Genomic DNA, 18,462 nt, shown 5'->3' with positions numbered 1-18,462 from the left:
ACAAATCCAAGCTGGTACTGCTCTGAAAGACACAAATTTAAGCAATTCAGATGTGGTAACTAGATTGCTGATGCAAAGATGGCTCTACTTTCCCACCTGTTCATTCTACCTACACACTTTCCAGATGCTGCTGTATAATCTTTCTCTCAACCAAGAAATTACACCACGTGAATTGTGTGGTTAGTCAGCTAACCACCTGCTTTCTAGGAACAATCATGTACTGTGTTCACAATTTTCTTGATTCAAGCCACAAGGAAGATGCAGAAATCTCAGGTGTAATATTTGAGACATTCTTTTTTAAAAAATAAGCCATATGAATGAGAAGATTTTAAATTGCCTTCCTTGATGTGCATGTAAAGTTTTTGCTGGCAGTTGAAAACATGTGTGGGGAGGCAAGGAGAGTCGAGATAATGGTCACTTAATATGTAAATATAAATATACACATATTACTATTTTTTTTCTTGACTGTACTTCCCCCAACACCCCAAACTATGAACAGGCTGTAAATGTATGCCTCCAGACACGCAGACAAAAGCAGCAATCTTAATTAGCCAAATTAAAACAGTAAGATACATCCGATTATCTCTTTTTAGTTTAAACCAGCTCCTAAAATGACAACTGATGTGAAAATAATTAAACCAAGACAGACTGGAAAAAGAGGAGAAATAATGTATTTAGATTTTGAAGAGAAGTAATTAGCTTTGGCAGGTTATTTATTTATGTAAATTGAAAAATTAGCTCTACTAGGCAGAGGCGATACATTCAGTAAGTGTCTGCATTTCTGGCACGACATGGAAGAAGAAAAAAGTTATAATGAAAAGCAACAAGATGAATTTCAAGCAAGAAAAGACTCCTTAAATTGTTACTTTTTTAAAGGAAGACAGATTCTCAAAGAGAATAAAATTCATAAAATCTGTCTCAGTAGTTCAGCACTACTGTTGATGAAAAAAATCTTACTAATTTCCTGAGATTGCTTTTCCTCAATACAGATACAGATTTCCTTGATTTAAACAGCTGTCTTGGCTTTTCTCAGTCTATGTTACATTCATAAGTTATTCTTCCTTCAAATTGTCATTTTATACAGCTCTACTTCATTGAAATTGCTTCATTTTCAGCAGAAATCTAGACTAGTCCTTCTCACTTTGTCCTGAACTTTTTATATGCCATCCATGCACACACCCTTTGCTCAGTTTCACCTATGCAATGAATTCAACCATCTCCGATAAACTGAAGACTTTTAGATTTGTGAATCTAGCACTGTCATCCATTCTTAAATATATAGCCACTTACACTGTACTTAAATATAGAGCTCTTCACGCATGCTTTAATTTTTCCATCTTTCCTGCAAAAACTATTTGTTCATTTCTCTCTACGTAAGAGGAACCCATGCTATGATTAGGCATTTGAGCACTAGGTATAAAAGAATACTTCTAGAGTTGAAGTATTGCACAAGTTTATCCTCTACAAGTAATAAACACAGAAAATAAATGCAAGTGTTCTGATAGAAGAATGTACAGAGTATGACGGAGATGCAAAGAAGGGCATGGTAAATTCTAGTGTTTGGAGCATGGATTTGGAGGAAGGATGGTTGCTATGAAAAGATTTCTTTATAAACAGCTTATGCTCTATTCTCCCAATGTCCAAAAAACATGCTTTCCTTAAGTAAAAAAAAAAAATCTATTTTAGATAAATGAAATTACTGTGAATACTATTGACTGCTTTAATTTACCATGCTAGTGAGATATGGCTATTACACACACACACACACACTCACAGCATACAGTATACAAATTAAGTGCTAGGCTGCATTACATAGTACTGGTAAAGTAATCAGAAAGTAATAATTAAAGCCAAACCACTCCTTAGCATCAATCTTCATATCTAAAATATACCCAGAAGTTTTAATGTATATGATGTTATTGACAATCCTTGTTATCCTATAATTTATGTGTGTAAACTGGCATATCCATTTGTCATCTCAGCAGAATTCAAGAAAGCTACTGGTTTCAAATTTTTATTAAATATTAACTTCAGCAATCTCACATTCTTCTATGATTTCCTTCTGTGCAATGAGACATGCTTGAAGAAAAGGAATTAATTAGAAAGAAATATCTGTGATGTGAAGCTTAAGGAGAAACATACTATGTATTCACCAGTGTCTCCTCTTTCTCTTCACAAAAGAGGACTACATTTCTCAGTGTTCCTGGATCTAAATTGACAGCATATGACTGCGAATTTCATCAATAAGATCATAAGCACAAAAGGCAGTTAAGAATTGGTACGCATTCTTCTTGGTATCCCTCTCACATCCATTCAACTGAAAACAAAGATCTTCAGCATGGTGGATAGAAATGACTCAGACCTTGAACCATAATTTGAGAACAGCCAAGGAGTACCACCTAGTACCACATATGAGTGAGAAATAAACAATTTTTTAGGTTAAGCCACTGAGATTTGGAGATTTATTTGTAATCACAGCATAGATTAGTTTATCCTGACAAACACAATAAGAAACTATTTGATCAATCAATGCTTTGTCTCCTAAGTGAAATGAAAAATTAACATAAAAAACTATTGGTTCTTTCCCAGCAGCAGACAGTTAATATGAATCAAATATTGCATAGTATTATTATGAATTAGAGCTCTGAGGACAAATGGCCTGGATTCAAATCTTGAGTTTGTCTTACTAGGCAAATGAATTTGAGCAAATTTTCCTGTGCTTCATTTATTTTATCTATAAAATGGAAATGTTAATACTATTTCCATAAGGACTAAATGAAGTAATTCTCATAAAGAACCCAGTACAGTCCCAGCATATAGTAAGCCCTATTGAGAAATATTTGCTGCTATTATTACATTTAGATATAATATTTATACAGTTCTGAAGGGATATGTTTTAAATTTTAAACTACTATTAATATAGTTGGCCAAAATCTTTTGCAGTTCTTTACAATAGTCTCCATAGAGGTTGACTGAGATGTGTCATGTGACAAAATATGGATGTTTCTTTTCCTGAGCCCTGAATCTCTCTGACAGTCCCTGACCAGGTACCTGCCAAAATTTTACTTGTGCAGCCATGCGATGTATTAGATAAATGGAGACATCTTTCTAATGACAATGAAGTTTTATGAACAGTGGCAATGCCTATTTACAATCTCATTAAACCAGTATACAATTCTACTGATGCCTTTTACTTTGTGCGTTTATGTCAATGGAATGGCTCACAATGACAGAAAGAGCATAAGAAACAATTTGGGTTGCCACGAGGCTAATCTAATAAAGAACTTATGAATATAACATTTTCTTAAATTCTATACCATATTTCATGCAATTATGCTCATATGCAAAAGAGATGTATTCTCATTTACATCTCAAAGAAACTTGGAGCCTGTATACACAAATAATCATACTTATGCACTTCAAAAAATAGACATATAATGAAATGCATGGATTTATGAACAGTGCCAGGTATTTCATGATACATTTGAGATACTCCTGGACAAAAGCACCAGATGTAGGCATCTTAGACTCTACTATAGCAGAAAGGAAAGTATTTGTTTAAATATGTTTAGGCAACTTGTTCCTTTGTTCTTTTCTTATATACCCAAATACAACATTTTTTCATAGTTTTGGCTTATACTTACAACCCTTGATAAGAGCTTCCTGTCCTATTTTATAAAACAGTGTCACTCTGTGACTCTGAGTTTGGCAAAGCCTGATCTCCTAATGTATTCCTATGTTAATGACAACTATGATGGTGATAATATGATAAGATTAACAAATATGTTAAATGTATTTATTTTATTATTTGCCAGATTTACTAAGTTTTTCCCTTAATCTTTAATTCTAATTGTAACACTGTAATAAAATACTATCATCATCATTGTATAGATTTTTTTAAATGTGACTTTCAGAGATTAAGAAATATACTGAAGTTCCACAACTAGAGGTTAGATATAATAGTGGTAGAATTTGGACCCCTCAGTCTATCTCCAGTCTCTATTGAACCACTGCAATATACTACTTCTCATTCACTTTATTTTCCATTCATGCTCTGTCATATTTCTTGATGCATAATAGTTGTGACTTATCTAAATTATACAAAGAACCCATGAATCATGTCTTCATAATTATGCTGTTTCTTAATTCAAGTGATATCTCTTTCATTAGGCTTTGTGCAAGAAAAGAAGGTCCCTCACCTCTCCTTGCTTCAGTTTTCTCAATCGCTAAGTGGATAGATAAATAATTCCCTCCTTACTTAAGATTGCTCTTCCTTTTAAAGCAATATTGATCAGAAGGAAAGCATAGATTGGTTAGAGGTAGAATAATTACCAGAATCCAAAATAATCTCAAAGCAAAACATAAACATTTATGAAATTGACAGATATTTATTCAATTTCTGGTACTGCTGTGCACTATTCTAGATACAGAAGTAACAAGAATTGAAATTAGGGTGGTAGTGATATAAATGAAGAGGAACAAATAAGATTTTACAAGTGAAGGTTTGCTTCATCTGTAAAATCATGTCAGAACTGCTTTCCATCAGAATTGCTATAGCTAAGAAAATCAGCTCCTTGAGCAAGGAGGCCCTGGACTTGTGTTGTTTTGTTTTGTTTTGTTTTGTTTCATTTAATAGAGATAAGATCTCACTCTTTTCCTCAGGTTGGAGAACAGTTGTGCAAGCAGAGCTCACTGCAGCCTCAAACTCCTAGACTCAAGTGATCCTCCTACCTAGGCCTCCCAAAATGCTGGGATTATAGGCATGAGTTACCACAACTTGTATTTTTGTTAATTCTGTTATTCTCAATTAATTTCAATGGGCATAAACTAATGCTTAAAGTTCTCTGTGCTACAGGTTTCTTTTGGGGCCCTTCAATACTAATGGCCAATGTGCCTTTGATTCAAGGTTGATTTTAATTCTATAAGAAGGAAAGGAAAAGAAAATCTCAAAGGTAACATGAGCTGCTCAGTAGCATATCTGTGAAATCTCTCCAGCTTGCAGACAATTGCAGCTTGTCTCTCTGGTACTCAATTTGTGAAGATAGGATTTTGATATCTTTTAAATCTTATTTTACATTTCTTTGAGAAAATTGTTTCTAAACCCAGCACCTCTAGTATTTTTTTCTTTGAGACAGAGTCTCACCGTGATGCTCAGGCTGGAGTGCACTGATACAATCTCAGCTCACTGCAACCTTCACTTCCCCACAGGGTTCAAGCAATTCTCCTGCCTCAGCCTCCCAAGCAGCTGGAACTACAGGCGCGCACCACCACGCCCAGCTAATTTTTGTATTTTTGGTAGAAACAGGGTTTCACCACATTGACCAGGCTGGTCTTGAACTCCTGACCTCAAGTGATCCACCCACCTCAGCCTCCCAAAATGCTAGGATTATTGGCGTGAGCCACTGCATCTGGCCATAGTATCTCTATTTTTAATTTCTAAGTTACACTCACATTCTCATTCTGTTGTGATGCAGTTTTAATGATGCTGATTAAGGAAAATGCCAGAAAGTCAATAGTACATGCATGTAGATAATTTATAACATTTGTTTTACAATAACCTGGTAAGAAACACTAGCACACACAAACACATGATTTATTATAGCTCTCATAACCTCCATTTCCAGCTGTACCACCCTAATGTATGTGACTGTCATGATAATTGTAGAACCCCTTCCTACCAACATGGCTCAACAATACCTACAAACCTGGAAAGCATTTAGCTTTTTTATCACTGATTTTACGTATGATTGAATGCAAAAATATATAGGATGGCATTATGTAAAGTGGAAAGCATTACATGATATACACTACTATTATCTTTAATTACTGTGCATTAGAACTTTATTACTTGAGCAAAGTTTTATAATTTTTCAGTTTTTAAACTTTGGAAAAATAATTCTCAAGATCCGTTGGTGTAGGTAAGAACTATGGTTTTAAGGATGTTTGTACAGCAAATAGCTTTAGAAGACAGAGTGTCTCCCTTCAGGGTAAGAAACAGATTTGCTTGCTGTTGAGGATAATATAGATAATATCTTCCTGCAGGGCAAAAATCAGGCATGTTTGCTAGCAGTCCCTTATAAAATTCAGGGTTAATTAAGCTCAGGATTTTTCAGCTAACATATGAACCCTCTGTGTGTGCAGCATCGACCTGGGCCCATTTCCATGTTTCCTCTGTGGAACTCAGAGGAGGTGGGAAGCAAAGTTGTTGTAACCATGAAGTTCACACTGCCTGGTGCTCTCTGAGTAATAAAGTCCTCTGTCTCCGACCCAGGAATCTTCTATCTTCTGCCAGCATCCATGAAGCTGTACAGGCTAAATTGTTGGCTTGTAAGCAGGGTAAGATATCAGACCCTTCACAGTTCTTGACAGCACATGAATGTATTATCATTTTTAGGAAAGGGAATGGATATTTTCCCAAAATAAATAAAGAAAATAATGTAATTTGCTGTAAAGCTTGATGCAATAACACTATTATAAAACAAAAACTCAGGATGAAAATGTGCTCACTTGTTCTCATGTTCTCTCGCTCTCTCCTCTCACTGTTTTTCTCTCTCTTCCACCCTTTCTCCCTTCCTTCCTTCCTCCTTCTTCCCCTATTGCGTTATATTTTCTATGCTTGTTGAAGTGTGTTCTACAGTTCTATCTGTCTGCATTAGCATGTTCACTGTTCCAGGAACAGCATGTCCCTGAAAATCTCTGCTGGATATAAAACTTTCAAGCATAACTAATATGACAGCGAAATGAATTTCATTTAAATGAACAATACATTCCTTGGCCTTCATGGGTCAAGGTTACAACAGAGGAAACTTCCTTTGTTTACAATCATTTGTCTTCCATCCACAAAAACCTAGTTAGCCCAGAGAGCCTGTGTGTACACAGGGATGACTTTATTCTTAACAGCATATTGTTTTTGGAAAACAAAACAGAAAATAGCAAAGAGATGACAAATTATAGTTCAGGTCAACCCACTGAGTTTGTTACCATAAATAGACGGAATAGCAAAGTGACTGCTAAATCAATAGCTTTTTAAAAATATTTTAACAAAATTAGAAATATGATAAAGATAAGGAGTAGTTCTCTGGTCAAAGGGGAGTGAGGGTATCAGTAGAAATTGACCCTAAATTCTGAAGTTATCAACTAAACCATTGTTGACTGCCTGGCTGAAAGACTTCAACCTTGTCACATGACTTTACTACAGCATGCTAACTCTCTGATAAATGCCATTGCTTTTTCTGCCTCTTGCCTCTGCAAAGGAGAGTTCTGTTTTCTTATAAATCCTTGTTTTCTACATTTTCTTTCAGGAAAAACTGAAGCTATGGATGTCACATACCAAGCCTGTTAGCCCACAAAACTGGTATAGATGCAGCAAAATATTACTATCAGTCCCTGCTTTTCAGTATTTTTCATTCATTCATTCATGTATGATTCAACTGTACCCTGAGCCCCTGTAATTCATGCACCAGGCTGAGAAATAAGAGATTAAAAAATGAAAACTAACAAATGTTATTCTGGGAAATTTTAAAGTGATGCTACCTAAACAACAACAACTGACAACAACAAACTGTGTGGGTGAACAGAAAAGAAATGAAAATCACACTTGCTGGGTAGTCTTGAAAATTTTCAATCAATTTCAATCAATTTGCCAATTGATCTGCCTCTTGAAGAATTGGGTATTTTCTTAGATTAAAAAAATGTAAGGGCATTATAGGAAATGATATAACAAGATTCTTATAGTCTAGTGTAATGAGTTAAGATGTAATTTTGAAGGCAACTGGGAGTCCACATGGTTTTTGAAGCTGGAAATTTGCATGATCATCTTTATTTATTAGAAAATAATTCTGGTGACAGTATGGGTCATGTTAGGAGGAACCAAAAAGAAGCCTGTACGATTTTCAAAAGTTATACAATAACAATGAGAATGCCATATTTGAAAGGTATTATGAAATAGTGACTGTGATTGCACTTACTGTGGAACATGAACGTGAAGACTCAAAAGTGTCTCCATGTGTGACTAGGACGCTATTAACTTAGAATAAACAAAAAGCTAGAGCATTTTGCAGGTTGTAAAAGAGTGAAAATACAAAGAGTTCCTTTTTTAATGTCAAATATTTGTTGAGTATGCTACACTCCAGTAAAAAATAAAATAAAATAGACAAAAATAGTTAGATATGTGAATATGAGACCCAGGAGGAAATTTGGGTTTGGAGATGTAATGTAGAATTGTCAATCTTATGTAAAAAAGTGGTAACCACTGATTATATGATGTGCTTAGGGGAATAGCCGAGATTTGGAATAATATAGGACCTAGGAGGGACTTCTTTGGAATGCAGCACCATTAGGAGAGGGCAGAGGAGGAAATTGGACAAATTTTTTTTTTTTTTTTTTTTAGAGAGAGTCTGGTTCTGTTGTCAGGCTTGAGTGCAATGGCATGATCTCAGCTCACTGCAACCTCTGCCTCCTGGGTTCAAGTAATTCTCCTGCCTCAGCCTCCCAGGGCATGTGCCAACACCCCTGACTAATTTTTGTAGTTTTAGTAGACACGGGGTTTCACCATGTTGACCAGAATGGTCTCGATCTCTTGACCTCGTGATCTGCCCACCTCAGCCTCCCAAAGTGCTGGGATTACAGACGTGAGCCACCATGCCCGGCAAGTTGGGCAAATTAAATAGCAAGATCAGTGGTTATGATTACAGAAGATCACACAGGAAGACAAAGGAAAGAAGATGATCAGAGAGTAGACTAAATTGGTCAAGTAGTATATACCATTGGCTTGTCAGTTAATAGATCACTTATGACATTAATGAAAAGTATTCCACTAGAGTGATGGGAAAAGAAGCTAAAGCTAGGCTGAGAAGTAAATTGGAATCAAGACAGCAGAGACAGCGAACACTTACCATATTACAGGCTACCACATGTGGGACATGAGATAACCCAGGCTGATCTAGTCTGTGGGTTAAAAAAAAAAAAGTTCTCAACTGTGTCTGTGGCTGTTCTTCCTCCCATCATCTATCATAGCACCACAATTCAGGCTTATTCTTGGTATGGGGAATAAAGAGAAGAGAGAATGGAAGAAGGATTATTTCATGTGTGTTTCAGTTTCACAAAAGATTTCCAAATTATCTCAAAAGTTATAGTGCAATCACAGAGACACACTGACAGGACTAAAAGAAAATAATACAGGCATGCTTCGAAAATATTATGGGTTTGGTTCCGGGTCACCACAATAAAAATAGTATCTCAGTGAAGCAAGTCACACAAAATTTTTGGTTTCCCAGTGCATATAAAAGTTATGATTATACCATACTGTAGTATATTAAGTGTGCAACAACATCATGTATAACAAATCATGTACATATCTTCATTAGCAAATACTTTATTGGTAAAAAATACTAAGGATTATCTGAGCCTTCAGAGAGTTGTAATCTTTTTGCTGGTGGAAGACTTTGCCTCGATGTTGATGGCTGCTGACTGATCAGGGTGGTGGATGCTAAAGGCTGAGGTAGCTGTAAGAATTAATTAAAATAAGGCAACATTGAAGTCTGCCATATTGACTGACTCTTCTTTCCATAAAAGAATTCTCTGTAGCCTGTGATGCTGTTCGACATTTACTCACAGAATTAGATTCAGACTTCTCAAATGCTGCAGTTGCTTTATCAGCTAAGTTTTTATAATATTCTAAAACCTTTGTAGTCATTTCAACACTGTTCATATATCATCTTCTCTAGGAGTGGATTTCTTCAAAAAAAAAAAAAAAAAGAAAACATTTTCTGTGTTTATTTTTAAGAAGCAACTCCTCATCTGTTCCAGTTTTATCATGAGATTGCGGTAATTCATCTTCAGGCTCCACTTCTCATTCCAATTATCCTGTTATTTCCACCGCATACAGTTAGTTCCTCCACTGAAGTCTTGAATCCTTCATAGTCATCCATGAGGGTTAGAATCAACTTCTTTCAAATTCCTATTAATGTTGCTATTTCGACCTCCTCCCATGAATCCCGAGTGTTCTTAACAGCATATAGAATGGAAAATCCATTCCAGCAAGTTTTCAATGTACTTTTCTCAGATCTGTCAGAAAATCACTATCTCCAGCAGCTATTGCCTTATTAAATGTATTTCTTAAATAAAAGAAAGGTGAAATTACTTCTGGTCCATGGGTTGCAGAATGAATGTTATGTTATCAGTGTGAAACGAACATTCATTTTCTTGTATATCTTCCTCAGAGTTCTTGGTGACCAGGTACATTGTGAATGAATAACAATATTTTGAAAGGAATGTTTTTTCTGAGCGGGAGGTCTTAAAAGTGGGCTTCTAGGCCGGACACAGTGGCTCACGCCTGTAATCCCAGCACTTTGGGAAGCTGAGGCAGGCAGATCACAAGATCAGGAGATTGAGACCATCCTGGCTAATACGGTGAAACCCTGTCTCTACTAAAAATCCAAAAAAAAATTAGCCTGGCGTGGTGACGGGCGCCTGTAGTCCCAGCTACTCAGGAGGCTGAGGCAGGAGAATGACATGAACCCAGGAGGCAGAGCTTGCAGTGAGCCGAGATTGCGCCACTGCACTCCAGCCTGGATCACAGAACAAGACTCCATCTCAAAAAAAAAAAAAAAAAAAAAAAAAAAAAAAAAAAACTGGCTCATAATATTCAGTAAACCATGCTGTAAACAGATGTACTGTCATTCCGGTTTTGTTGTTCCATTTATAGAGTACAGACAGAGTAGATTTAGCATAAATGTTATAAGGCCATAGGATTTCTGTGAATGAGCATTGACTTTAAATTAAAATCACCAGCTGCACTGCAATAGTCTCTATCACAAGAGCCGGACTGTCCTTTGAAACTTTGACACCAGGGATTGTCTTCCCCTCTCTAGCTATGAAAATCTAAGATGGCACCTTATTGCAATATAAGGCTGTTCCATCTACATCTAAACCTATTTAGTGTAGCCACCTTCATCAATTATCTTACCTAGATCTTCTGGATAACTTGCTGCAGTTTCTACATCAGAACTTGCAGCTTCACCTTGAGCTTTTAGGTTATGGAGATGGTTTCTTTACTTAAACCTCATGAACTAACCTCTGCTAGCTTCAAAGACATTTGTAGCTTCCTTACCTCTCTCAAGCTTTATAGAATTGAAGAGAATTAGGGCCTTGCCCTCAGTTTGGTGTTAGCTTAAGGAAATGCTGTGGCTAGTTTGATCTTCTATGTAGACCTCTAACACTTTCTCCATATCAGCAATAAGGCTCATTTGGTTTCCCATCATCTGTGTCTCAATTGAAGTAGCACCTTTAATTGCCTCCAAGAACTTTGCTCTTACATTCACAAGTTAACTAATTGTTTGGCTCAAGAAGCATAACTTTTGGCCTAAGTCAGCTTTTGACATGCCTTTCTCACTAAGTTTAATCATTTCTAACTTTCAATTTAGAGTGAGAGATGTGCAACTCTCCCTTTAACTTGACCACTTAGAGGCCATTGTAAGATTATTAATAGGCCTAATATCAATATGGCTGTATCTCAGGGAATAGGGAGGGGCAAGGAGAGGGAGAGAGATGGGGGAATGGACAGTAGGTGGAGCAGTAAGAACACACATCATTTATTGATTAAGTTCCCTGTTTTATATGGGCATAGTTTGTGGAGTCCTAAAACAATTACAATAACATCAAAGATCACTAATCATAGATCGCTTGTAACAAATATAATAATAATAATGAAAAGTTGAAATATTGCACAAATTACCAAAATTGATGCACAGACATGAAGTGAGCACAAGCTGTTGGAAAAATGGTGCCAATAAACTTGCTTGATGCAAAGTTGCCACAAACCTTCACTTTGTAAAAAATGTAGTATCTGTGAGGTGCAAGTAAGTGAAGTGTAATGAAAAGAGGTCCGTCTACCTGTACTTTAAAACTTTATCCTAGCACTGGACCCCATTATCATTGTACACTATACATTATTGCTTTTTGTATATTTTATAGTAGAATTTTCTTGCATTATTATTAATATTCTAAAAGTATTATTTGTATTTCCTAACTTTTGAAACTATGTTTCATCATTAGAAATATGTAGATGACTAGGAATCACCAAAAGAGAAGTAAAATGTGTCTCTCAGAGAGGCCCTAACTCCAATCCTTTGGTAATTTCATCCCCACGGGTATTTCTATGCAACCCTAGGGTAATTTATCCCCCTGGATGCCTCCGTGCATCCCTGTTCTGCATTTATGAGCTAGTCCACTACAGCTACTATATGAGGACTGGTTTTTATTTCCTCATCTCCTGCTTTATCTATCCTAAATCTCAGCACCTTTTGGTTGTCGGGTCCTCAGGGCATGCCTATTGTCTCTTCCAAACAACTACTGACTAATGCCTTCACTAAAATTTTCACTGGAATCACAGCTGTCTCCACAATTTACTGCATCCCATCTTCTTTCTTTGAGTGCCAGTGAGGCTCTAAAGTGTCAAAACTGGGGACTAGGGGAGTTGAAAACAGCACCTCCTCCTCCTCTGAGTTTAATTCTGTTAGAGAGGTAGCAAGTGTTCTGCTATTCTCCTCCCCGATTCAACCATACACACCAGAGGATTCAAGACATGGCGCCATGAAAGTTGGACTGACAGGCAAATCCCAGTACCAAGCATCCTGACACACTGAATCTTGCCTTGCCACTCTGAGAAGCAAGATTTTCTCATTACACCAAGAAAGGAATTTTTGGCCCTTCTCTTGGTATAGGCCTCTTTTAAATGGCTTGTTCAACGCTTGGAATTGTCCCCCTGTAAGGCCAGTGCTCCCACCTTGGCATCGTCAATGCCCTTTCATGCTCTTCCCTGTCCCCATGCAGTTCACTAATCACAGTAGCTAATATGTGTTGACCTCTGGCTCTGTACCCAGTACTATTATAAGTGATCTGTTATGCTTATTTTCTTTAATTCTCAAAAATAAACTTACAAAATATTAATATCGCCATTTTTACAAATGAGAAAAACTGATTTGTAAAAAATAATGTAAGCTTGCCAGCATTTCACAAAATCAGTCCTGGAACCAGGGCCCCACATCTGCTGGGCTCCGAAGCTCAAGCTCTTCTCACCATGTCATTCTCTAAGTGCCATCAAGGCAAGTGTTCCATCTGCATCACCCTCCACTGTACCTGTAATTCCTAGAGCTCGACATGGCATAGAGTGGGCGGGAGTGTCAATTAATATTTGCTGAATGAGTAAATCATGATGGGAAATAAATCTATCCCTGTAGCAGCATTCATAAGGGACGTTGGAATTTGTTTTGGGATACAGGCTGAGACACGTTTTATGAACCTCCAGCCAATCAATAATGTACTACATATTTATTGTAATATATATAGGCTTATTCTTCTGGGTTTGCGAAAGAAATAAAGAAAAAGAAACACAATCCCTAAACTCTTGGGTTTTATTAGTTTATTTAAAAAACAAACAAACAAACAAAAACACCTATTTGCTTAGCCAGAGCTTCTCATTTTGAAACCCCAACCAGAAGCTAAAGGTCTAGGGAGAATTGAGATGTAATCAGAAGTGGTCAGCCTCCCAGGAGACAGAGCAAGCCAGAGCAGTGCTGAGAATGAATCTGGAGTATCCAAGAATAACCAGTGTACTACCACAAACGTTCACCAGGCAATGACTAAAGATCTCTTGTTCAAGCCTTTTCTTTTGGGCTCCAGAGAATAACTTACCCAAATCAAACTATGGGCTTTTGAAGTTCCAGTGGATGCATAATGAGCTCCTGATTACAGATCTTTTCAGTCCAGTAATCAAGACATTTGCTGTGCACTCAGCCTTGTTGGTAGTGGCAGCAGAGACCAAAATACATTCACCCTGTGCATTGATTATCTTCCATTTGCTCCTTCAGCTTTACTCTTTGCATTTTTCCATCCTGCTTTACTCTAGAGAGCTGATCTACAAAAACTGCATCAGCAGAAACAATAGGTCCCTTGTCTTCCAGGCTGGAGTGCAGCGGCACCATTTGGGCTCACTGCAACCTCCTCCTCCTGGGTTCAAGCAATTTTCCTGCCTCAGCCTCCCGGGTAGCTGGAACTACAGGAGCATGCCGCCATGCCTGTATAATTTTTTGTATTTCAGTAGAGACGGGGTTTCACCATGTTGCCCAGGCTAGTCTCGTACTCCTGAGCTCAGGCAATCCGCCTGCCTCGGTCTCCCAAAGTGCTGGGATTACAGGCATGAGCCACCACTCCTGGCCCAGGTCCCATTTTCTTTTATCTGATTAGTTCTTCTGATGGGAAGCAACTGCAGCAGTTTTGAGAGAGGAAAGAAAGAGAGGAAATTCAGAGAATACATTAATTGCCCTGGCTTCTCTCTTTTTTCTGAATCCTTACTATTTGGAATAGTGATATAGAGTGCTCTCTCTGTCCTCTCCCTACCTCCAGTGACTCTCCTTTTGCAAGCGTGGAAATGCTGCCTCTGTCACTTTTCTGTAAGCACACTTCATCCTGTGTTGCCTTTTTATAGTCTGTCCACACCTTTGTGGATGGTCTTTCTAATACACTTTCCTCAAAAGACTCAATTTGAGGTATAAGCATCTGTTCCTGCTAGGATCCTGCCTGACTGACAAACAAATACTACAGAGATATGCTTTATGGAGAGAACGAAAAAGAAATACTCTGCCCACAGGAAATGAAAACAGACCTTTAAAGGTTTGAGAAACCACTCATGATGAAGCTATAAATTAATAACTAAATCCACACATGGACACTATTAAATCCAAGATAAGTCTTCACGTGAAAACCAAAAAAACGAAATTCTAAAGCATTCTTTCCCTAGTCCTGGAATGTTGTGCTTTATCCTGCCTTACATCCTGAAACAGGAAAAGAAAAAAAAAAGTCTTCATTTTTCTCAAGAGCCACTACAATCATGCAAGAAAAAGACTAATGAAGGATTACGCACACACTGATCCACAATCTCCTAAGACTGTTTAATAGAAATCGCATGTCATTTATTACATGCAAGCACTCTCTTAGGAGTACTCTTAGGAGTTATCTGTAGGAATGTTGTGACCAGAAGGTGAAGGCTTACAACAGCCTGCAGAGGTGCAAGTTGGAATGCGTGCCATGTGCAGTTTAGGAGAATAAAAATATGGGGACTAGGAAACTGTCCTAGTAAATCACCACAAAGTAGAGGAAACGCTATAAAAGTGATAGCCAATCAAGGTATATTCACTGTTCTCCAGGATGTTAATTTCAAATTTTGCCCTGCAAATTCAGCAATTCTCAATGTATTTACTTGACATGTTTATAATTCTTTCTTTATTACACAATCTACATATTTTACATTTAACCAGATATCTTCTCCATTCAAAGAGACAACTGTCTTCTATATTCTCCTTACAATGACTCAGTAGAACTTAGACAAGTGAGCAAGAAAAGGTTTTCACTTTCATCTTTATTTGGTGGCTCCCCACATCATAGGCAAGAGCTGCATGCTCGCTAATTTGCTATTTCCACATCTTAATGGAAACAACTGCTATCCGGAGAAGTTTTAAGAAAAGTGCATTTAGGTGACACATGTATAAACATTGAGACTGCTTGGAAAGGGCAATGATTTCATGGTGGGGAAGGGAACTCAGGATTTGTTTGATTCACGCCATAATAAAGACAACTTAAGAATCACAATCTGTACTGACAACTAGTCAGGGACTAAATCTCTCTGAAGCATATGACAAAAACATGTAAACGGTTCAAAGCTCTGTTAAAATATCAAGTCACTACCTAAGAAAATAGAGCTAATATACCCTCAGATTGGTTGAAGTTGGAAAATTGAAATTTACTGAGTTTGATTCATTAGAGATCAAATGGGTTTCTTAATGAAATTATAGCTATAGCCATAATAAAACGTATGCTGATTAAGGCTATGTAGCTATGTCATATCTTAAAATTCTAAGTTACAGAATTTTATCTTTAATTTTAATAGATATTTTAAAATATTTTATTTAAAATGTATGAAGCCATTGCCTTTACTTTATTTCTATATTTTTAGTGTCACTTAGACTGACTTAGCTAACAACACAATTCAAAGCCAAGCCTTTCATATCTAGATTATATCCCATTTTGATAATATATGACTTTTCTCCTTTATGTTGAGATACGTATCTTCCAGACCTATATTTTTGAGAAGTTAAGCCATCAATTCAGATACAAGTTCAACACAATTATAGGCAAAAAAAAAAAAAAAAAAAAAAAATCATTAATTTTCAGGATGTAACTGCAATGTGCTGATTGAGAACAGAATCTAATATGCAAAGAGGTACCATTTCACTCTTTCTCCCCTCCACTCATTTTCTCACACAACTCAACAGAGAATCTTTTGGCCTAAATCTTAATCTTCTCATGGAAAAAAATATTATCTCTGCACTTTGAAGGTATAGGAATGTAATAAAATAAGAACTTGGAAGATAAGGCCCTGATGCATGCTGTTCACTGTTTTAAAAGTTCAATTGGCCTCTCAGCTACTGGCTTCACCATGTGGAAATGCCTTTTACAGAGATAGATGGTCCATTCAGTAGTCATCTGTTGCTGGCTACGGCTTGTCATTATGATCCCCCTGGGTAAAATGCATTCTCAAAGTGCATCTTCCTGTCTCATTCTTGCTAGCAAATGGGTAAGTGGGTAGTTTTATCTGCCCACTTGCCACTAGAGTATGATCATATGCTGTAACCTCCGAGTCCCAAGAGAGCTCAGAAATCCCAACATTGAAACAGGCATTGAGCCAAGGCAAAAAAATGCAACAGAGGTAATAGGAGAAAGGTAAGACAGAAAAGACTGCTTTATGATAGTCAGCTCATCTCTAAAGACTTTAAGGTTCTAATGGCAGATTAAGTTCTTCAATATTCCCTCTGCTTCCCTCTAGGAATGGAGAAAGAACAAGGAGGTGTTCTTATAGCTTCTCATAATTAAAGAAAACTGAAATCTGGTATCAAAATCAGGAATGATGGAAGCATCAAGAGGGAGCACAATACTGCACGGGGAGTGAAATCCTGGCAAATGTTCAGTTCTGCTTCAGGTTTTTAGTAATTCAAATTTGCAACAGTCTCTAAAAGGTGGATTACTTTTCTTATGAAATACTGTGGACAAAAGATAAACAAAAAACTTAAGTTGAATTTCTAATCAAAAGCTAAGACTCTCAGATGAGGATACAGGTTCACAGATAACTAGTAGAAAAGAATAGTCAGTCAGTGGTCTCTTTGAAGTAAGAAAATATTAAGGTCAGCTATCGATTTTTTTTTTCTTTTCTGTGTAAAGGTGTCTTCAGACAGAAGTAAATGCTCTTTAGACTCAAGAGCTAAGAATGTTTTAAATTAAGTCTCATGACTTTCGGAAATAAAAGTTCAGTTCAAATTCAAAGGACAATGGGCCAATTTCTTAAAATTTCAAGTGTGTAGGAGCATCTGCTGACAAATCATGTTGAAGATATTGGGAAATAACTGTCACTCTAAAGAATACTAAAGCTGATAAACGGTGTCCAAGCCTATGTGTAGAAATACATACAGCATGGATGTGAAAGATTGATGCATAGAAATACTATCCAGGAAAACTTGTGCATATAGATACTTTTAACACTATCTCCTCCAAAAGCATTTCTGAAACCCTCAGGAAATGGTGACACAAGAAACTCCAAAGAAGTGGTACTGGCACCAAGCCATGTATCCAGTAGGTGTCATGGATCATGAAAACAAGAAAAATCTTTCTCTACTCCCATGTTCCTCTTTCCTAACCACTAGGTTTTTAAATCTGTTAATAATAAGCAAGCCTTAAGCGCTGTTCCCTATCATGCTATTTGTGTTGTAGTTCAATATAGTTTGAGAATTACATCAGTGTCAAAAAGTAGAAAAAAAGAAGGAAATATATATCATTACTCAAAATGGAATCCTTATCATTCAGCATATTCATAGAGTTCTGTTTTTTCAATTCATACAACTATTTACACAAGCCAAGCTCCAAGAAAAATATTTTATAGGAACTTCTTTGTATTCTACTTACAATTATTTTTTAAAAATTTTATTATAGTTGTTCCTGTCCTAAAAGTAATTGATGTTTATTATTTTTAATTTGTAAAATACTGGACAACTGAATGAAACATATTATATAATCTATAATTGCATCACTTACTGATTACCATTGTTAATATTTGTTATACTTCCTTCCAGCATAGTTTTTGTTTATATATTTGAAAAGTATATTCTGCTTTCCTAGCTTGGGATGTCAAGTGAGATTTACATCCTTTTACGTGATCATATTACTCAATCACCCATGCTAGAGACTTCGGACCCATTCTAGATTCCACACTTTTCCTCACACACCACTCATTCAACATGTTATCAAATACTGTAGATTCTATGCCCTTTCCATCAATCACATCTAATTTTTGCCCCCTCTGGCCACAGTGCTACTGCCTTGATTCCATCTATACCACTTGTCATCCTGGCTGTGGAA

Source organism: Rhinopithecus roxellana, chromosome 5 (assembly GCF_007565055.1).
Source record: "Rhinopithecus roxellana isolate Shanxi Qingling chromosome 5, ASM756505v1, whole genome shotgun sequence".
In the NCBI taxonomy this organism is placed as follows: Eukaryota; Metazoa; Chordata; class Mammalia; order Primates; family Cercopithecidae; genus Rhinopithecus; species Rhinopithecus roxellana.
The sequence above is the reverse complement of the archived record's forward strand: the minus strand, read 5'-3'. Positions refer to the sequence as shown.